We start from the raw sequence: 22,369 nt of genomic DNA on the forward strand, positions 1-22,369 counted from the left end.
CTTTTTTTCATTTTGGGACTTTTATATGAGCATGGAGTGTGACTTTGTCAAAAGCCCCCTCTGTCCTACTTCTAGCCCCAGCCCATTGCTCCTTCCAGAATTATGTGCTGGCTCTTCCCTTTTTTTTCTTAACCCAATGATTCCACTTTGTGCCGCCTCTAAGTGTAGGGTGTAAGACAATCTCCTGGAACATGTCCTCTTTCTGGGGCCACATACTCAAACAAAGATTGCTCCCTTTCCCCTAGTAGACTTTATTTTCCAGAAACTTCCCATTAGCACAGGATTTCGTGAACTCTTCTCCAGTCCCTGCTGGGTTATTACTGGATCCACCCATGCATGCAGTCTGGCCACTGTTGTGTCATGTGTGCAGTAGGCTTGGCAAGCCCAGCACATACTTTTTCGATGCTGATACCCACAACTTATGGCTCTGACTAACCCCCTCCCTGCTCTGCTGTGGTCCCTGAGCCCTCTGCATTGGACGACATGTGATATGGATGCTCATTTAGAGCTCAGCATCTCTCAGTCTCCCCTTCTCTGCAGGATGAGCAGTTTTGGGTGCCTGTGTTAATCGTTATCTACCATAAACAGAAGCATCTCCGAGCAGGTTTGCGACATGCAGTAACCTGTTGATATAAAGGTAAGAAAGTAATGGATTCCTTATTACTAACTGTTTAGCAGAAGAATTGCATCTGTTTCTGCCTTAGAGCCTAAGACTGAGGCAGTCACTTGTGAGCTGTGTAAGTCCCAGGACTGAGTCCTCTCTTGTGGAGTGGGCCTTGCATGCCATCACAAAGTGGATGGTTATTTCCCTAATTCTCCTGCCACTCCTGCCCCAGTGTGCCAGCCCAGTCACTACTGTAGCCCACAGGGTGCACAGCAGGGTAAGATTGTAAAGACTTTTTCCCCTGTTGGAGTCATAGAGCATTCTAGCACCATGGAAGCTATCCTGTAGAGACAGGATTTCCAGGTCAACATGAGCTTCATTCTGCAGTGTTTGATGAATCTATGCAGTGTCACCTTATGGTCTCACTATCAAGGTCTGGATTCTAGCCAAGAGGCAGGGCGAGAGCCTGCAGTGTGTCAGGGGACTATGGCATCCCACCGACCACAACATGACAGAATAACCCATAGCAGGCGCTGATCTTCCTGTTTGGTAAACACTGAAGCCTGTTGAAGGCGTTGTCTCCCTGTTAGAGGGTCCACCATGGAAAGGGAGAGGAGACATGAGGATATTGGAGTAAGTGTGTCAGGCAGCAGAAGGGAGGGCTGTTTACATAAGAGATAAAGGAGGAGGAGGAGGAGGAGGAGGAGGAGTGTAGGGTCATTTGGAAAGGATAGAATCCAGTGTTACATGCATGAAAATACCAAAGTGAAATCCACTTGTTTGCATTTTAACCAGAAATCACTAATAAAATAAACCATCACACTGCAAAAAACAAATCACATCAATGCAGTCAGGGAAAGCTGGATCAACATTCAGGATAACCAGTGCCTTCCCCATAGCGAACAGCAAAATGAAAAATGAGTAATGAAGATCATTCATGAGAAAAGAGTGTAAAATCAGCCCAGTGCCCACTCGTCTTTAAAAGGCACCATAGGGGACAAATGCCAGACAATGTCCTCAGCTGGGTAAAGAATATGTCACACTGCCTAGAGCCTCATCACACTTGGGAGACTGGGTCCTTCCTCCCTTGGGTGAGGACAAAGCAGATGCGACCATCTCTCCACACTTCCTAACCGAGTGCTGCAAGTTTAACAACAACCAGGATTTAACAGAAAGGTATAAAGGCAGACATAGTTATCAGTGCAAACTACAGCGATGTTTAATCTCATAAGACCTGGCAGTCTGCGCAGGAAACCCGCGAGTCCCTCAAAATCCTCCTCAAGCTGAAGGAAAGACAGCAATGTCAGGGGACAAGCAAAGAAAATCTCATGATGACATAAAGACCCACAGTGAAGAACTGCAATATGGATTAAAAAGGAGGAACAGAAAAGGGAGTGACGCATACATTTAGCAAAGGCTGGAGACACTAGGGCTGGAAGCCTATAAAATTGCCCGGGAGCTGTCAAAGAGGCCGATCAACAGAGCAATGGCTCAGGTTTTCAGGTTAGAAACAGAGCAGGGCTGACACGCCAACCTTGCCAGGTATGGTGGCATACGTGCCTTTAATCCCAGCACTCAGGAGGCAGAGGCAGGTGGATCACTGTGAGTTTGAGGCCAGCCTGGTCTACAAATCGAGTCCAGGATAGCTTGGCTACACAGAGAGATGCTGTCTCAATAAAACAAACAAAACAAAGCAAAACAAAATGCTAACCTCACTATCTGTGTTCTGTACTTGATATATAATATGTCTGTGTGATAGCTAATATCTAATGTGTAACATTTATTCAGTGAAGCATATACTCTGTGTTTCATTAATTCCCAAAAAACTACTCAGTGAACATCAGCTAAGTGAGTAAGGTTTCTGTGGGAAAATTCCCTGCGTTCCCTAACTCAAAAGCAACTCAGGAAGGAAAAGGTTTATTTTGTCTTGATGGGAGAAGAGGGACCTCTGAGTGATTGAAGCCCTGAGTCCGTGTGTATTGTTGACATGGGTACCGCCATGTTGAGGACCACAGGCCTGGGACCCATAGGAAAGTGATAAAGCTGTTATCTTATAGGCCATGTTAAAGGGATGACAAAGCTTTCCTGTGAGTCCAAGTGTGAGCGAGTGAGCAGTGTGTAAACAGCTACAGCTTCCTCCTCCTAGATGTTAGCACCCTGGGGCTCCTCAGCCACAGAGACCTCCTACTGAGAGTTGCCAGCTTCCCCAAGACCCTGATGAACAATGACGCAAAAGCATTCAAGGAAATGCTCATAAGCCGAACCCAAGAACACCCCAATATGTCATCCAACATGAACAGGTGGGCTTCAAGCAAGACAGGCAGGGCTAGGTCAATATGCAGAAATCCGTCAATGTAACCCACCATATAAACAAATAGAAGGAACAGACACACAAACACACACACACACACACACACACACACACACACACACACACACACACACACACAATCATTTCCTTAGATGCCCAAAAATCATTTCACAAAATCCAACACCTATACATGTTAAAACTCTTGGAGAGATCATGGGTATAAGGCACCAACCTAAACTAGTAAATAAAGCAGTCACCAGGCTACGGCCTCTCCAGCTCTGTCCCTAGGCTGCCTCAGAAAGGGTGTCATTGTCCCTTTCCTTCAGGTCATCATTGTCCAGGTCCTACTCAGGAAGTGAACTGAGGAAGTCCCCTTTACTCTGCAGTGGCCTTAGAGATGCCACAGTGCCTTGTCATGAGCCTCCCTGGCAGGCACGGTGACAGCACCTGTCCTGTGATGCACAGTCTGTGCTCAGGTGACGATGTCCTCTTTGCTCTCTGCTTCCTCCAAGTTGCTAAATAAAGCAGGTTTATAACGTAATGACTTTGCCCATGTGTGTTTTCTTCTTGCCAATTGTTTCCCATGAGGCCCTGCGGCCTTGCTGGACAAGGGTCTTTTAGAGCCTTCCTATTCCTCTCTCCCCTCACTGGGCATGTCTGGATTTGTTAGAATTCTGTTGTTTACATTTATGTTCAATTTTTTATTTATTCATTATGATTTATTTTAAATAGACTTCATCCTTTTCCCTCCACCCTCTCCCAGATTCCCGCACTCCCAACCCTTGCCTGATTCTGCCTTCTCACAATGGTAAATCTTTGGGAATCCTATGCTTCCTTCATTTTCATATAAATGTTTTTTCAGGTACCTGTTTCCTAAGTGTTTCACTGTGTTTATTTAATGATTGTTAACAGATGTCCCTTCCTACTCACTAGAATGACTTCCTGTCAGTGAGGACAAGAACCTGCAAACTGGCAGTGTATACCTGGTGTTAGCAGCCCTGAGCAGGAGTTAGTGCTGAGGTCCCTCCAGTGTGGTCGCCAGCGGGTCAGAGCTCTCTCACAGGGTTCGGGTAAAGAATCATGTACTTGCATGTCCTAGCAAGAGCTTTTGACAAGGGAACAAAGCATTTGTTGTAGATTTACAGTTGCCCTCCTGACCAGGAAAGGTGCCTGGCAGGCAGGGCAGAGCAGTGAACACTGCTTCCTTCTGACCTGAAACTGCACTTCTGAATATGTCCCCTAAAGAAACAGCAAAACCACAGCAGGGTATTCACACGAGGCCGTGTGGACCACAAGTGGCACCATAACTGGGGCACACTGGAGTCACTCAAGCTGGCCCAAGGAACAAAGCCAAGACGTACTCAAAACCTGATGTTCTTATTTTTATTTTGGGGTATATAAAGACTTTATGAAATTATTCTTTCCTTTTTTATACCATAAACAGAGCTCCCACTGCCCCACACATGAATATTCAATGAATATGGGTTTGCATAGAGTTGGCCAGGAGTGATCTTTCAGTCCTGCCCTCCTGTCCTGGTGAAGTGGCGGGTTTTGTATGTCATCTTGACACAGGCCACAGTCATTGGGGCAGGGGCGGGGCAAGGGAGGGAATGATGTTTCCTATGAAATGCCTCCACGGGATCCAGCTGCAAGGCATTTTCTGAATTACTGACCAATGGAGGAGGGCCCATGCATTGTGAGTGGTGTGTTTCCTGGTCTGGGCTCGGAGTCCTTGATTTTATAAGAAGGCAGGCTGCGCAAGCCAATGGGAGCAAGCCAATAAGCATCACCCGTCCATGTACCAGCTCCTCCCTCCAGGATCCTTCCCTGACTTCCTTCAATGATGGACAGCACTATGGGAGTGTGAGCCAAATAAACCCTTTCCTCCCAACTTGCTTTCTGGCCACGGTGTTTCACTGCAGCCATAGAAACTCTCACCAAGACATATGTTGGCACCAGTGTAGTGGGGTGTTGCTGTGACAGACCTGATCCTGTTTCGGGGAGGGTTGTGGAAAGGCTTTGGAACCTTGGTCTAGAAAAGCCAGTGAGGGCTGAGACCTCAGTGGGGTGTCATGTGGGAACTTGGAAGCTAAGAATGTTGAGAGTAGTGCAGAAGATGGAGGCCCGGCTTGTGAGGTTTCAGAGGGAAAACTAAAGACTCTATCAGGGCCGTGAGCCAGTTTGATTTAAGATTCTGCGGTTTCAAAGGAAAATCTACCAAAAAGGCCACTGAAACACTTAACATCTGTGCATTGAACATGAGGGCAGGCAAGTTAGTCAAAGACACCATTACAGCTTCAGCCACATATTGAGACTGCCACACAGAGAGGGAAACCTCATTACCTGACTCTCACTGGCAGACAGGCCGTCCAGACAAAACCCAAACAGAAAAGTGCTTGGCGTGACTGATGTTATAAACCAAGTGAAACCATCAGAAATCTACAGACTTCCCACCCAAACACAAAAGATAATTCTCTAAGCACTCAGACAACTTTCTCCAAAGTAGACCCAAAGCAAATCTGAACAGAACTCTTACAAACTCGCTGGAAACTAAACTGAGTAAACGCTACTGAATAAAAAAAAATGGTGAAGAAAGAAATTTGAAACATTCTAGAATTTAATGAAAGAGAATACACAGTATACTCAAACTTACGGGGCACAAGGAAGGCAAGTTCACAGCACCGACTGCATATATGGCAGAGCTGGAGAGATCTCAGAGTAACAGTGGCTTAAGACCATACCTCAGCGCTCTGGAACAACAGAAAGAAGTCACACTTAAAAGGAGGAGATGTCAGGAAGTAAGCAAACTCAGAGCTGAAGTCAATAAAATAAAAGCAAACAGATAATACATAGAAACAATGACATCTCAATGATTCTTTGAGAAAATCAATACAAGTAACAAGACCTTCTTTAAATCCAAAGACAGAGAGTGAATATTCAGATTAACAAAATTAACAGTGAAAAGGCTGACATGAAGAAATAAAAGTCACCATGAGAATCCAGAGAATCCAAGGATATATGTAAAGGATCTTACCAGCCATTTAACCAGTCTGTAAACCCCAGTGAAAGAGAAACAGTCATTAAACGTCAGTGGGAAAAAAAACCCAGGCCACGATGGCTTTTGAGCCAAATTAAAACAGAATTTCAAAAAGAATTAACAGCAATACTCCTCAAATTATTCTACAAAACAGAAGCAGAAGTAGCCTTGCCCAACTTGTCGACAAGGCCACAATAACCCTGATGCCCCAAACCACATAAAAAGCCAACAAAGGACAGAATCACAGACCAATCTCCCTTATAAACATAGGTGCAAAGTTTTCTCAACAGAACGCTTACAAACCAAATCCAAGAACACATCAGAAAAGACCATCCACCGGGATCAAGTAGGTTTCATCACAGAGGTGCAGGGATGGTTCAACATACATAAACTGATAAATATAATCTACCATACAAGCAAACTGAAAGATAAAAACCACACGGCCATCTCATTAGATGCAGGAGAGAGAGGCCTTTGACGAAATCCAACACCCCTTCAAGAAAAAAGTCCTGGAGCTATTATGACCACAGGGAACATACCTCAATACAGTAGAGGCAGTATTTACAGTAAGCCCATAGCCAACATCAACTTAAATGTACAGAACCTCAAGGCATTTCCCCTAAAACAAGACCAGGACAAGGCTGTCCGCTCTCTCCACACCTCTGTTCGATACAGTACTTGAAGTCTTAGCTAGAGCAACAGCACATCTGAAGAGATCAGCAGGGGGAAGTTAAAGTGCCTTCAGCTGCAGATGGTGTGACAGTGTACGTAAGCGACACTAAAACGTCCACCTGGAAACTCCCACAGCTGATAAACGCTTTCAGCAAGAAGTTGGAATCAAGATTAACTCGCAAAAGTCAGTATCCTTCCTATATACGAATGACAAACCGACTGAGAAAGAAGCCCGGGAAATGGCCACCTTTCACAACAGCCTCCAACGATACAAACTGTCTTGGGGTGACTCTAACCAAGCAAATGAAAGGCTGCTATGGCGGTTCCTTTTACTACTTCTCTCTCTCTCTTTCTCTCTCTCTCTCTCTCTCTCTCTCTCTCTCTCTCTCTCTCTCTCTCTCTCTCTCTCTCTCTCTCTCCCTCTCTACCCCTCCACATGTGTCTCCAGAGATGGTTCCTGTATCTCCCTATTAAACCTCTTGAGTGGATCTGTTACGTGGTGTGATTTTTGTCCCTCTGAACAGCTCCGCAGCTACCTCTAACCTCCACCGCTCAGCTTTTTACATTTGGCGCCCAACATCAGGGAGGCACTTCTGGTGGTGAGAAGGGGTGATCCTTACCAGATTACCCAATAAAAACCACTAAAATCCTCTCTTTCCATCACAGACCCGCTTGCCGGCCCACTTACAGAGTCACTCCTGAATGCCAATTCTGGCCTCCTCACATACCGGCTAATTGTATCCTGCCAGACCTCCTACATCTGGGACATCACAAGTGCTCCCATCCAACCTCAGAAACCATGTCAGCTGGACCTGCATTGTCCTTCCCAGCTACAGATGTTCTCAGACCCTGGACAGCAAAGGTAACAGCCTGTTCTTCTGGAACCTGGCCAACATTTCAGCCTTTTAAATCCCCTATCACCACCCTACTGTCAGCAGGAAGTAGTTAAGATGATTACTTCCCCCCTTATCCCTTTACAAAAGGCTGAAATAGTGTCCTCTAGGTTCCCCCAACATTTCTCGGTCCCTAGCTGCTGTAGGACATGGCTGACATAGCCTGCCCTCTACCTTGAACTTTCAGGGCAGAACTTTTCCTTCCTCTTCACCGTATAATTTGAACTTTTTTTGTTATTGCTTTTTTTTTCTATCTCTTTTCTCCGTTACCTACATTTATATACTTTAACTTGCCTTATATAAAAACAATGCAACATTCCTCATTTTTAAATATAGGAAAAGATAAGAGTGTTAGGATTCTGCTACAGTCTGCCTACCTATGATGTCATTGTTTACCTGCCATGGGGGTGTGGCCTGCCCTGGGCCATATAAATGGACAGACCCTCCATGTGCACACGAGCGCGCTTGCTCTCTCTCTCTCTCCCTCTCCCCCTCCCCCCCACACGTGTGTTTCCAGAGACAGTTCCTATATCTCCTTATTGGTGGGGGGGGAGAAAGACTGCTATGATTAAAAAAATTTTTTTTCAGATGCTGAGGAAAGAAATTGAAGAAGGCATCAAAATACGGAAGGATCTCCCATGCCCATGGATCAGTAGGATTAATATAGTAAAAATGGCCATCCTACCAAACACAATCCCAGATTCAATGCAATCCCTATCAAAGTCCCAACGCAATTGTTCACAGATCTTAAAAGGACAATTTTCAAATTCATATGGAAACACAGAAAACCCGGAATAGCTACAGCAAACCTGAAAAATAAAAGAGCTGCTGTAGGTATCGACAACCCTGACCTCAAATTGACTACAGAGCTATTTGGGTTTTTTTTTTTTTTTAAGCACAGTATTGGCACAAAGCCAGACACATTGGTCAACTGAATTGAATTGAAGACATAGACTTTTATCTGCACACCTACTGGCCTGAATTTTTATAAGGAAGCCAGAAATACACACTGGAGGCGGAGGTGGGGGTGGGGGGCCGGGAAAAGTCAGCACCTTCAACAAATGGTGCTGGTCAAACTGGATGGTTGCGTATAAAAGAATCCAAATAACTCCATACTTCTCACCCTGCTAAAAATTCAACTCCAAACTGATCAAAGACCTCAACATAAAACCAGAAACACTGAAGCCAGCAGAGGAGAAGGTGAGGAATGGCCTTGAACTCACTGTATTGTCCTTGGCTGGTGCCTTAGCTTGAGCGGGACCCCTGGGCCCAAATCTGCCTATCATAATGTTCTACTTGTAGGCTTCTAGGACCCTCTGGGTCCTTCTGCTTTGCCTTTCTCCCATGCTTCTCTCATCTAGAATCCCACTAGAATGTCCTCCCCTCTGTCTCAGTTTCCTGGTAAGTGAAGGCTTTCGTGGGACATGCCCCTTGGGCTAATATGCAGATATAAGTGAGTATATACCATTTGAGTCTTTCTGCTTCTGGGTTAACTCACTCATTATGATCATTTCTAGCTCAATCCATTTATCCACAAATTTCGGGAAGTCCTTGTTTTTAATAGCTGAATAGTATTCCATAGTGTATATGTACCACAGTTTCTTTATCCATTCTTCTATTGAGGGACACTTCGGCTGTTTCCATGTTCTGGCTATTATGAATAAGGCTGCTATGAACATGGTTGAGCAATACAGGCGGTAAACCTTAAACCCCTACCCAGATCTAGCCAATGGACGGAACACTCTCCACAGTAGAGTGGAGAGTGGGATATTACTTTCTCACATACTCTGGTGCCTCACCTTTGACCATGTCCCCTGGAGGGGGAGACCTGATGGCACTCAGAGGAAGGACAGCAGGTTACCAAGAGGAGACTTGATACCCTATGAACATATAGAGGGGGAGGTAATCCCCCTCAGGAACAGTCATAGGGGAGGGGAGTAAGGGGAAAATGGGAGGGAGGGAAGAATGGGAGGATACAAGGGAGGGGATAACCATTGAGATGTAACAAGAATAAATTAATAATAAAAAAAATTAAAAAAAAAAAAAAAGAACTCACTGTCACAGGAAAAGACCTTCTAAGCCGGACACCATCAGCACAGGCACCAAGACCAACAGTTTATGAAGGCAACCCCGCAAAGCCAAGAAGCCTCTGCACAGCAGAGGACACAGCAGCCCACCACATGAGAAAAAAGTTTTTATCAACTATACATCTGACAGAGGGCTAATATTCAAACTATATAAGGAACTCAAGAAACTAGATATCAAGAAAACAAATAACCCACTTTTAAAAAATGGAATGCAGAGACTGGCCTGGCTAAAACACAAGGGCCAACCAGTGGAGGAGCCACTACCATGAACAAATATGTGCTGGTGAGGATGGGAAAGACAGGGAGACAGCAGGGCGTGCACACTGTGGAGAGAGGTGGACCTGGAGACGGTACAGTGGTGAAGACCAGGCTGACGCAAGTGACCCGTGCTGCCGCTGAGGGCCGTGTCTCAATCTGAGGTCCTACTGCAGCTGGATGCCACGTTCTTGGTCTGTGCTGTCACCAGAGCCTGTGTGGAAGTCCATGATTCGTGCTCCTGCTGCCTGTAAAGAGTAATGATGCTACTTTTGCAGTGTTGTCAATGACTGAAGATGCGTAGTGGGGAAAGAGGAACATGGAAGGCTTCTGTGACAACCCTGTCCCTATCTGAGCCCCGCCACGTACCCCCTAAAGTCATAGGCCAAACAGGAAGCCATTGAACAGAACTCTTAAACTCTTAAAAAGTGTGGTAAGGATGCTGTAGTCAGCTCTCCACAATTGATGTCTTCTGGGGTTGGGGGAGGAGTGACATCACTCAGTTCAACTTAAGGGGCAGGGCACTAAGAGTCTGACCCCGCTGTAGTGAGTGTATAGACAACACAAACTGGACGTGGTATTGGTTTGCTCATTTGTTCTTACTGGGAACAGTATGTCACCAGGGAGAAGGACATATATTGAGGGCAGTTTGCATCACTATCATTGCAGAGTTAATCTCAAAGAAACACAATCAACAGACATACCCGAATATCTGGGCATCTATGTTTCACTAAAGCTGGAACGTCCAACAAGACTCAAGACTAATCCAAATGTAGGGTATAAGTACCTGTGGCGTGTGCAACCATAAAGGGGCCACTCTCTCCCTCCAAGGCTCAGGGGGCCATTGCAGAATGGGGGGGGGGCAGGAAGACTGTAAGAGCCAGTATTCAGGGAGAAACAAAATAAAGTGGTATCTTCTTGGACATGACAGGAGTGCTGTACTCGTGAGCTCACGGCAGCTGAGGCTGCTGGCAGAAGATCTGTGGGACACCGAGGCAGGCAGCATCCCATCTTGAGGCAAGAGAAATTCACTAGCATTACGGCCCCCCCTCCCCCCCCCCCCCCCCCCCCCCCCCCCCGTCTACAGCTGAGGAGCCATTGACAGCTGTGCGGAGACCTGAACATGAAGCCTTGTGCCTGTGTGAGAAGTACTGTTTCCCCAGAAGCCCCTCCCCTCAATGATTTATAAGTTTGAGATAGAGAGTCAGTTTTCTTTAAGGATATGACCCCTGATAGGCCAGTCACACTCCAACGGAGGGTCCGATGCCCACCTGTATATGGGAAGAAGCACAGATTATATTTTGTGGGTGAGAGGAGTGAAGGGGGAGAGAGAGGCTGTGTGCGGTCAGGAGGTGGGATCTTGTTGGAGGAGGAGTTGAGGGCGGGGGGGGGTGAATGGGATCAAAATACATTGTGAGCATCATGGAATTAAAGCTGTATTTATCAGAGTCTCTTAACTGATTCAGCTGGGCTGGCTTGCTGGAAAGTTCTAGGGAGCCTCCTACCTCAGGTCTGGGTTTAAGCTCGTTCTGCAGGGCCTGGCTTGTCCGCAGATGCTGGGGACCAGACTCAAGCCCATCAAGGATGTACAAAGAGCTCTTCCCTGACTGATCTATCTCTATCCAGAGCCCCTGCGGTGAGATGAAATAGTCAACTTTTACTGCAGTGTATGAGGGGGAAGGAGGGCAAAGGGCCGCCTGACAGGCTTTGTGTGAGGACTGTGTTCTGCTGGGTACTACTGACCCCACAAGGACAGGGCTTAGGAACACTGAACACACTGTCCATGTGTACCAGTCAGTATGCAACAGAGAAACACGCTGATCTGTCCTATCGGGGGGGGGGGGGGGAGGACTGGGAGGGGAAAGAGGGGTAAATTCATTATTAAATATTTGGTTGGTGTAGTTCTAGAGGCTGACAAGTTACAACCCACCAAGATGGAGACCCAGGACAGGCAATGTTTGCGTTGATGGGCTAAAGCAATGGCCCGGTCTGTGACAGTCAGGCGCAGGGAATGCCTTCTGACTCAGCCTCTTTGCTCTGTTAATCCCTTTAACTGATTTGACGAGAGCTATTAAGGGCAGCTTGCTTCACTGTATCATTGCAACGTTAATCTCAAAGGCACACAGGTTCTGGGGCACGCCCGTACATCTGGGCACCTGTGCCTCACTCAAGGTGGCATGTCACATTAATCGTTATAATGTAGATTGTGAAATAGCAGGTGTGAACAAATGGGGAGCCGACAACCTGGCATGTCTCATCACCCTCTGCACCTAAGCAAGGGAAAGGCCCAGAATGATCACGAGATACAGAGTGGTGGGTGCAGCTCGTGTGATGGCGAGCTGGCTTAGCACACAGGAAGCCCTGGCTTCCATCTCCATCACTGCGAAAACAAATGAACAGCACGGATAAACACGTATGTGTACATATGGCATATAGTGCAGTATATGTATGTCTATGGTGTGCATTCATATGGCTTTCCCTTCTGTTACCTGACAGGGTGTGACACTCTAATAGCACCAAGCACATCTAGTATCTAGGTCTTTGCTCTGGGTGCTACATGCGCCCTACTGCCACTTTGAGTTTCACTGACAATGTTAATGCGCCACAGAGCGCACAGGTATTCGATCAAATATTATTCTGGACATTTCTCAGAGGATGTTTTAAGGTGAGGTTTACCTTTGGAGAAGTAGGCTGAGTAAAGCTGACTGCTCCCACACTGTAAGTGGCCTTCATCCCATCAGCAGAAAGCTGGGGTACAGTAAAAGCCGACCTGCCTCTGAGGGAGAGAGAGCTTGCTTACCCGTGGCCTTTAAACTGGGATTCCAGGTCTACCTGGCTATGCAGAAGTGTCTAGCCTTCAGACTCAAACTGACATTTCAGTTCTGTAGACTTGAGGGATTTTTGGTTCTTTGGGGTTTTGGGGGGGTGGGGTGGGGGCTCCTCTGTAATTAGGCAAGTCAGTTCTTTAAAGTGACATCTTTGTGCACAGACGCCCTACTGGCTTGTCCTTCTGACAAATGGTGACTGAAACAACCAGGAAGGAAGGCCTCTCAGAGAAACGACCGACTTTAGGGAGGACCCTAGAGCATCTGGCCAGGAGAAAGCAAGGAAGTGCTCAGAAATTTATTTCTTTAGTCATTTAGTATGATAGCACCAGCCAGGCCCTAAAACAAACCCACCCACAGTGAACTGCCCCCCCCCACCAGTGACTGAGCTAGAATGATTTAAGCCACTTGTCAAATAAATAGATTGATTATGGCCCAAAGTACAAAGCCCGTGAGCTTACACAGCTACAAAGAAAAGAGCAAAGAAGTAAATCAGAGACACAGACAGGCAACTTTTACATAGAGGGGATTACAAACCGTTTATGTAAGTACTCCTGCATCAGTGGGGCAGAGTGCAGCTCCTCCCCGGGCGTGAGCCAAAGGTGAGGTGTGGGAGGGAGGTGAAGGGGTACACGCTTCAGCGCAGACGTTGGGGAGCTGCCTCACCCAGGTGATTCCAGGATCCACCCACAGTGACCTGACCTACTGAGCTGTCACGTGATCAGAGAGAGCCAAACCCCTGCGGAAGAAATCATCAGGGGGAAAAAAAAATGTCGAAAAACAACTAAAAGACTCGATAGAACACAGGGCCACTGCCCCCCCAAACTTTCAAGGCCACCAAAGCGTGGCGTCCTGACAAACTCAGTCAAGAGAAGACTAAGGGAATGTCATGAAAGTGTGCCAGGATGTCCTGCATCCAACAAGGACCAAGAAGTTGGGAAATGAAGCCGTGTGGTGTATTTACATTTGTTCCCTGACGGCGAGGAGTGAGCTTGTCGGTGTGAAGGATGTTAACAGTAGCTAGGTTCCCCTACGTAGCATCTCTCTGTGCTGTCGCCACATCTTTGTGTATCTAAAACGATCCCAAAGCAAGCTAAGATGCCACCTCAGATAAGATGCCACCTCAGGGTGCCAGCTGTATTTTTAAACTAACCCGCTGATTTTGTAAGCAGACTTACACAACTTCCGTGCAAGAAAGTGAGGTGGGGATGAAGGAAGGGAATGGAGGAAGGAGGAAGGGAGGGAAGGAGGGAGGGAGGGAGGGAGGGAAGGAGGGAGGGAGGGAAGGGGCAAATGAAGTCAAAATGAAAAGGAATAGAGTCAGATTTCAAAGGCCCACATTAAAATACCAGTTATCTCAAGCCAGTGTAAGGCCACCTCACCTGGAACATTTTTTAATATGTGTGTGTGTGTGTGTGTGTGTGTGTGTGTGTGTGTGTGTGTGTGTGTTTTTTCCTGAGTTAGTTTTTGAGGCAAGGTCTCACTGTATAGCCCTGATTGTCCTGGAACTCACTGTGTAGACCAGGCTGGTTTCCAGTTTGCAGAGCCTCTGCCTGCTGAGGGCTGTGTGAGCCACAATGCCTGGCTCCTTTCTTAAGTTTTGCAATGCATATATTAGAAAGTTATAAGAAGCCAGGTTTGGTGGATCATGCCCTTTGTCTTTGGACAATCAGGCCCTGCCCTCTGCTGGCCCGACGCTCTTCCTAAACTTCCCAGACAAGTTCATTTAGTGCTTCAGGGATCCCTAGGAATATGGTCACTGCTAGCTCGGCCCTCTGCCTTCAAAGTTTTTCTTCAATGTAATTTCTGGGCAGAAACTACATACTAAAAACAGGTTCAGTTCAGTTTATTTTTTTTTTCTTTTTGACCCTCACATTTCAGTGATTTGGTCCCTGTAGTGCTGAGGCGTCCCGTGGGATTCCCCACCTCAGGGAATCCGGCACTGGCTTTGCAGAACAGAAGCTATTGGGAAGAGGCCAGAGCATCTTAGCTCTGTGCTTACCAAAGACCTTTGCCTCGAGGGAGCAGCTTTGAGCTGTGTTCATCCAACTGACCATATGATGATGGTGGGCGATGCTTAGGACAGGTCTCAACGCCTCTGTCACCTACGAGAAGGGGTGTCAGGCAAAAGAGAGGATGTCCAATTAAGTTTGAACTCTAGATAAACAACAGAAGCATTTACTATGCCTCAAGTGTTGCATGCAACATCATCATATTAAAAACATGCCTGTTCATTAGAAGGGCACATCCTGTGCGTGCTGGCCTGCAGACAGCGGTGGCAAGGCTGGGCTGCTGCTCTGGGCTTCTACCAAAAGGGTAGACAATCAGTCAGGAGCAACCTCAGACCTTTTCCTGCTGTGTTAGTCAGGGTTTCCTAGAGAGTCAGTGAGAAACGTACATAAATTACAAGGGGGAGTATTAGGTCAGTTTGCACCTTAAGATCTGGGTGGCTTACCAATGGCTTCCTATACACCACTGAGGCAGAAAATGTGGTAACACCAAATGCAAGATGAAAAACCCTTAGCAGTTCCAATCTCGCACTGAACAGCTGGAGGTTCCCTAGAGAGTTGCCACTATTGGGGCCACACTGAAAGACTGACCGCTGTGAGTTCAAGGCCAGCCAGGGTGACACAGAGAAACCTTGTCATGTTTTGAGAAAACCTGTCTCAAAAAGAAAAGGAAAAAAGAAATGAAAAGCTGGAGACACTGGTATCTGACGGCTGCAAAGTCCCTGGCAAGCGTTGTCTTCCTCCAATATTCTCCCCCTTGGTGCTGCCTCCATTCAGTCGGAGTCTCTCTCTCCCTGTCACCCTGTCACATGACACTCTTCTAGAAATACACTCACAAGCATAGAACAGGTGTGTTTTACCAATCCAGTCAAACTGGCAACCAAGACCATCCATCATATCTGAAACCCTACCCCTCACTGGTCACACACACACACACACACACACACACACACACACACACACACGAATGCACATACATGCATACTCACACATACACACACACAAACAGACACACACATGCACACACACAAGACACATACACGAATATTCTCTCTCTCTCTCTCTCTCTCTCTCTCTCTCTCTCTCTCTCTCTCTCTCTCTCTCTCTCTCTTTCTTTCTCAATGTCTCCTGACCTTGCAGGAGGGAGAGAGCAGCACCAGCTGGGTCTGGTGGCCCATTTTGGTAGTAACTGAGTTGTGGGTTGTGTTAAAGTACATTGTGTTTACTCCACTTGTGGGTTGTTAAAAGTTCCTAGCAAAGTGAAAGCACAAAGCAAAGAGAAAGGACAAAAGCCAATAGGTCAAAATATGAACGGCGGTTAATTCTCAGGAGTGGGAGCTGGGCGACAGCTTCTACTACATAAGAAGGGGTCACTCCAAGTCTCGGCGGAGCACCAGTTCTGTGATCTGCCAACCCCACGCCACTCCTGCATCTTGTCGGCTCCGGTTACCCCTCTGACCTCACACAGTGGCACCTCAAGTCCTTGTTTGCTTACGGTGCTTTCCAGGAGTTTTTCCTGCCACCGCTGTTGTGCATCCCTAGGCTTGCCAGCATCGCTTCTGTGTAGTAACACACAAACAGCTCTTTCCACATCATTTTTCCTCCAAGGTAGTCCATTGTATACATATATATATATGTGTGTGTATGTATGTATGTATGTATGTATATATATATATATGTATATATATATATATATATATATATATATATATATATATATATTTCTGTGCCTTGATCTTGTACTCAATTAAAGATCAGAGGTGGTGGAGGGAAACCCAGCCTCAGATAAGGACCCTGACAAGTTGGCAGACAGGACCCCAGAGCTGAGGTCTAGGGAATCTTTGCTGGCATTTTTCTCTACAGGGGAGGCTTGGTCTCGCTGCCACGCACTGCTCTGTCCCCTCCTGCTCTGACCAGTGGAGGGCCTGGCCAGTCCCTTTCCTCTTCAGCCTTCCATGCCTTGCTTGCCCTCTGGTGGAGATACAGCTGCCCCAGGATGCTAAGGGAGGAAGTAAGGAGCAGGCTCCTCATCTGAGAAGGCCGTGCTGGGTGATGACATCAGCTGGTGACATGCAGTACACCTACACAGCTAGGGCAAAGGCTAAGAAACACTCACTCTACAGCTTGGTAAATCCCAGCCTGCAGTGGGAGGAAGACGGATTGGCGCGCTTTCTCTCTTCTCTCAGCTCTGGACTCTAGCCAAGCTTTATTTTTTTCTGTCATCTTCCAAGAGTTCTTTTGTGCCTCCCAAACCACGGCCCCCTGCTCTGACCCTTCTTTGCTCTTTGGAGATGAGGAGTAAAACATGTCTGTCACCAGCTCTTGTTGCTGTGTTACTTTGCCTCCAGAGATAATTTTTTTTAAAAAAATCTCATTATCTGGCTTTCTGTATATTTGAGTACGTATCAGCCCAGCAGTCACTCATAGGCACAATTCAAGGCTGCCTGTGGCACAGCAAGGTAGGTCAAACTATGAATGGCAGTGAATTCTCCGGGCATCGGAGAACAATTTAAAGAGAGGTCAGCACATCACTGAGCGTGCGCTGACTTTAACAGACTCACGCTCTCTCGGTCGTTCTGAAAGTCTCTACGGCTTCTCCGGAGAGAGTTTTTCCCCGTGCAGTGCAAGAGCACAGAAGAAACCCTCTGATACTTCAAGGAACACATCCTTAAGGTAGTCCCTGGTTGGTTGCCATAGCAACAACAAAGAAACACACTGGGCTCTGTCAGCACGACCTCCCAGCTTCCTCTCATGCCTGTTTCCCAACCCGCTTGTCATCTCTCAGGAGTCTGAGCTCACTCGAGGTTGCCCAACTCTTGCTTAATAAGGTGGTGCTCGCCCGGGGTGAAAGAGAGGCACTCTCAACTGTTTCCTTCCAGAGGAATTTGTCTCTGGGCCTCGTGAGAGCACCACCAGAGTATGCGCAGGCAGGAGTCAGTCACACAGACAGCACGGGAGCCTCGCCCATAGCCCACCTGCCATGTCACCCTTTCCCGTGAAGGCAGAGAAGACCAGTGTCCAAGTGGCCCAGAGGTAGCCTGCTCTGCTCAGTGGATGTGTTCCCCTCCCTTCTGGGCCCAGTGGCATGTCAATCAGTTGCACCCCAACTGACTGACTAAAAAGGCTCTCAGCTGAAATCCTCTTCAAAGACACTAGTTCTGTTGTAGTGAGAGTCCCGGGCCGAATCTGTCCCTCTGCATCCAGGCTTTGGGGTTCATACCCTCTAAGAGCTGAGCAGAGAGTGGTTCCCCTCCCCCGGGCACCTTCAGTCAAGCGTGCCCAGCTTAACAGCTCTCAGGTTGCCCATTGTCCCCACAGCCTTCAGGGTAACAAGTCCCGGTTTGGTGCTGGCGGCTCCCCTGGGTATCGGGCGATCCAAAGCGGCAGTGATTCTCAGCACAATTCTGAGTGTTTTGTGAGCCCAGCTTTCCTGGAGAACATGGGAAACACAGCGCCACATCCAGAGCCACTCAGGTAGGCCATACTCCATCCACACAGGCGTGACGCAGAAAGGGAGAGTGGGTAAACATCCCGCCAATAGACACGGCCCCATCCTCAGGGTCTTGAGCAGTTAACTCTGTGGTTCTACCTTTGTTTAGTCTAAGCTAGCCGAGCCTCCCCTAAGATTTTCTCCTACGTTCAGACACCAATTCATGTCTTTCTCTTGCATGTGCCCAATATGTGACATGCGGAGCCACCAGCGAGAGCGGGGCTCACATGACATCCTCAAGGCCCATTTAGAAACCGGCCAAAATAGTCACTGCCTAAATATGATGCTGTCTAACTGTGTCAACAGCACTGTATGTGACTGTTATTTTCTATGTACACCATCACATGTGACTATTGGTTTTTATGTGGCCCTTCAGTCTTCCTCGTATCCCAGTAAGCCACAGAGAATGGGAACCACAGAGGGAAAAAAATAACTTTCCATCCTGGCACACAGTGTAACAACGCAGGGAAAAGTGCAATGCTGGGGGACCGAAGACAACAGTCCTGGGTCCTGTTTGACTCTCACTGTCCTACAGGGCATTGGGACTCAACTCTTCACTCATAAAGCATGGGGCTTCCAAGAGACAGCACCGGTCCAGGGATCTCAGAGCTCCCTTGCACATCCTGGGCCTAACCCTGAAGTGACGTCCTACGGCTGTGGTCTGGGATGACTGTGCTTCCCGTTGCTCCCAGGACTCAGTACTCCACAGGCCTCCGTTATTTCTTAAGAGACTAAATGAACAACATCGCAGCGTGTTGGAAGGATCTGAAGGTGTCTGCAAAGGAGATGGGATCAGGGGAGCAGAGAAAGCAACGGGATCCGATCAGCAACAAGTTCCTGACAGAGCCCAGCCAGGCAATGGGGTGACTGTTCTCAGATCTTCCTCCGCAGCTGTCACACACACACACACACACACACACACACACACACACACACACCAGGCCCAGCCGCCTTCACACCAGTGGCAAGCCAATGAAATTGTGTCAACAGCGTCCCTCAATACAGAGGTATCACCCAGCCTGCCTGGACTGAGCCTACAGGCTGTGTCTCCATGCCAGCGCTCAACACAGCCGGTTTCTAGGTAACATACACCTTGCTCATTCACAGGATTTCCGGGCTTCCACCCTCAAGGCCAGCTACGAGCAGCATCTCACTTGTGTTTCACTCCCCCCCCCCCACCATTTCCTTCCCACAGCCTCTTGACAGGAGCCAGAGAGGCTTTAACGGATGAGACAGCCCTGTTCTGGGGGGGGGGGGGGAACCCAGTGAAGTGGTTGGAGGTGAAGGGCCAAGGTGCACCTCAAATCTCGTCTACACCTGCTCCCCGGAAGGGATCTAACTGTGTGTCAGACTACAGAGACTCTGTTCCTCTGTGACCTGCAGCCTAAGGGAGGGTTGGGCCTATGAGGGACAGCAGAAAGAAAAAAGAAGTAGCCTAGCTGCTGAGTGGCTGGACGATTAGCAACAGGTTTGTCTCCTCTGGGACCCCAAGACTCCCCGTTTGCACAACTTCTCCCTTCTGCACAGCTTCTCCTGTCTGCACAGCTTCTCCCATCTGCACAGCTTCTCCTGTCTGCACAGCTTCTCCTGTCTGCACAGCTTCTCCCATCTGCACAGCTTCTCCTGTCTGCACAGCTTCTCCCATCTGCACAGCTTCTCCTGTCTGCATAGCTTCTCCCGTCTGCACAGCTTCTCCACGCTCTAAAAGACCAATTCTGTGCCTTTGTTTTACCTCTCTTTGCTGCTGCGTGTGTGGGGGCCAGCATGGTGCTATAGTGAGGATTTTGCCTTCTTTAAAAACACGGATCATGGGAAATGGGAATATGTTTTCGTTTCAGTTGCAGGTGAGGATCTATAAAGGCTTCTTCACAGCAGGTGACTGTGCCATGCAAAGAAGAAAAGCGTAGATAGATATCTTTGTGGGCCCACGGAACTCGACTCCCCTCATCAGCAGGAGGTAGTTTAAGGATAACATCACTCCCCTTCCTCTCTCTCTTTTCTCTCTCTCTCTCTCTCTCTCTCTCTCTCTCTCTCTCTCTCTCTCTCTCTCTCTCTCTCTCTCATATCTAGTGTTAGGGGCCTGAAAGGGTGGAGAAGGGTGGAAGAACCGGGACCCCACAAAGTACCACACATCAGCCACATGTTCCTGTGTAGATTGTTGTTGTGTGAACGTTAAGATGTGCGTGTGTCTGCAGAACTTCCCGTCGGAGCCTTCTCCGGGTGCATCTGATGCTTTTTCACAGAGGAAGGGGCGTCTTGCTTCTTAAAAGTGCAAAATCATATGGAAAGAGTGCGCCCTTCTGCTACTAAAACTGCCGGGAGGATCTCGAGGGCTCTGCCTGCCCATCACCCAAGCCTCATGAAAGGCCCGTGGGAAGGAGCAGACAATAAATGGGTTCGCTACGCATAGGCACGTGGCTCAAGTCTTGTGCTTCGTCTGATCACAGAGGTCAACCGACACAGCTAGTGAGAGAGCACTTAGCACCGGTGAGCTCAGGCGGGCGCAAAGGGGACGAAGCATGAAGTCTGAGCCCTTTAGAGGTGGGCTGGTGTCGCCTAATAGACAAAACAAATACTGAGGAGGTATGGAAAATGTTTCGAGTCTGGATGTCCATCGCGCCTCCTCAACAGAGTTACTTTCTCCGGACTCAGCCCCGCAGAGCATGCGCACTGGGAGGCTCTGTCAGCAGCAGCGTCCCGCCGCCCCCACCCCTCCACGCTCCCGCATCTTGGGGTTCTGTCTACTTTACCCCAAGCTCTGCCTCCCATGACTATAACAGTGGGCAGTTAGCACACGATAGGTGCTGCTGAGAGAGGCGATAGGTGGCTGTGGCTTGGGTCCGCTGGTGCCCCAGAAATGGCCTGCTCACGGAAGGACATCTCCTCTGTTCAGTGGCCCTCTGCTCAAGTTTCTCCTCTGCCCTGGCCCGATCCAAAGCCAAAGCTCTCGGGTACACCCCACCTCCTCAACCCTTGGGAGGCCTGTCTCCTTGCCTTCCTGTCCTTCTCCCTAAGGCATTGCTGTTTTGCCAGTCCACTATTGATGGATTGGCACTCCGCCAAGGGCCTTGGGTTCTGCTGGGGATGATGGCGGATCTGCCTAAGACAAACGGGCAGGCATGAGGTAAATCGCAGGGTCCCGCGGCATGCGTGTAGAAGGCCCACAGGAGAAAGTGGAGGTGTTCTGTGGGACAGGTAGAAAGGAGTTAGCACGGGGGGGGGGGCACCCCCGCCCCTGCCCCTGGCTTACCTGAGGCTTCTTAGAGGTTAGCTCTTAGAAAGTCATATCAGGGCCCTGGGAGATAATGCAGTATGTTGTCACACAAGTTTGAAGACCTGAGTTCAATCCCCAGAGCTCACATAAGGAAGACTGATAATAGATGTTCCCGTTTGAAATCCCAGCACAGGGGAAGTAGGGACAAGTGGACCCTGGAGCTTGCTGGCCAGTGGCCTAGCCTAACCAGTAGTGCCATGTCCTAGTGGGGAAAAAATCTGAAAGAATAAGATGGGTGGGTCCCAAGGAACAACATCCAAGGTTGACCTCTGACCTCCACATGCACATACACACATGCACTTGCACACACATTTGTGGGCAAGCATACACATTACACACATGCAGATGGATAAATAACAAATTAATTAATTAATTACCAAAAGAACTTCCTTGGTAGAAAGCAAAGAGGAAAGTGTTAAGAGTAGGTAGAAGCTCCAGACAGAAACATGAAGCAAATTGCCGTTACACTTTTCTTCTCTTAGAATGACCATCTTTTGGTATTTTGTTGTTACTAAGATCTATTTTCAGAATAAAATCTGTTCTCCAGTCAAAAGAAAGCAGGTAGGAGAGGGCTATGGCGTAAGGGGCGGGAATGACCAAAGCACATTGCATACGTGAATGAAAATTTCAAGGAATAAATAAGAATACTATTTTACAAAAAGAGTCAGTATGTTTTGAGATGTTATAGGGGGCAAGCTTAGCATGCACAAGCTCTCCAACACAACAAAAATAAAAACAAACACAAATAAAAGGGGATCGTGAGCTGTGTGTTGGGGAGGCCGGCTGCTCATCGTCTGCTCAGGGAAAGGTCTCCACGCAGGTGAAAAGTCACAGAAGAGGAGAGAGAGGGGGAAGAGAAGTCCAACATGTACCTGCCTCAGTCCAGGCCCCAGTGCGAGTGAGTGAGACCGC

General features: G+C 48.0%; 1 long non-coding RNA gene across 1 annotated transcript; it reads right to left on the minus strand.

Annotated features, from left to right (window-relative positions):
- Nucleotides 1-13,242: 13,242 nt before the first annotated feature.
- LOC311579297 lies at nt 13,243-17,374 on the minus strand. The gene is made up of 3 exons (XR_014773110.1): nt 17,255-17,374; nt 14,687-14,789; nt 13,243-13,423 (listed from the first exon to the last, which is right to left on the minus strand). It is a non-coding gene; the product is annotated as an uncharacterized lncRNA (long non-coding RNA).
- Nucleotides 17,375-22,369: the final 4,995 nt, after the last annotated feature.

This window comes from Acomys minous (assembly GCF_964271855.1).
Source record: "Acomys minous genome assembly, chromosome: 12".
Lineage (NCBI taxonomy): Eukaryota > Metazoa > Chordata > Mammalia > Rodentia > Muridae > Acomys > Acomys minous.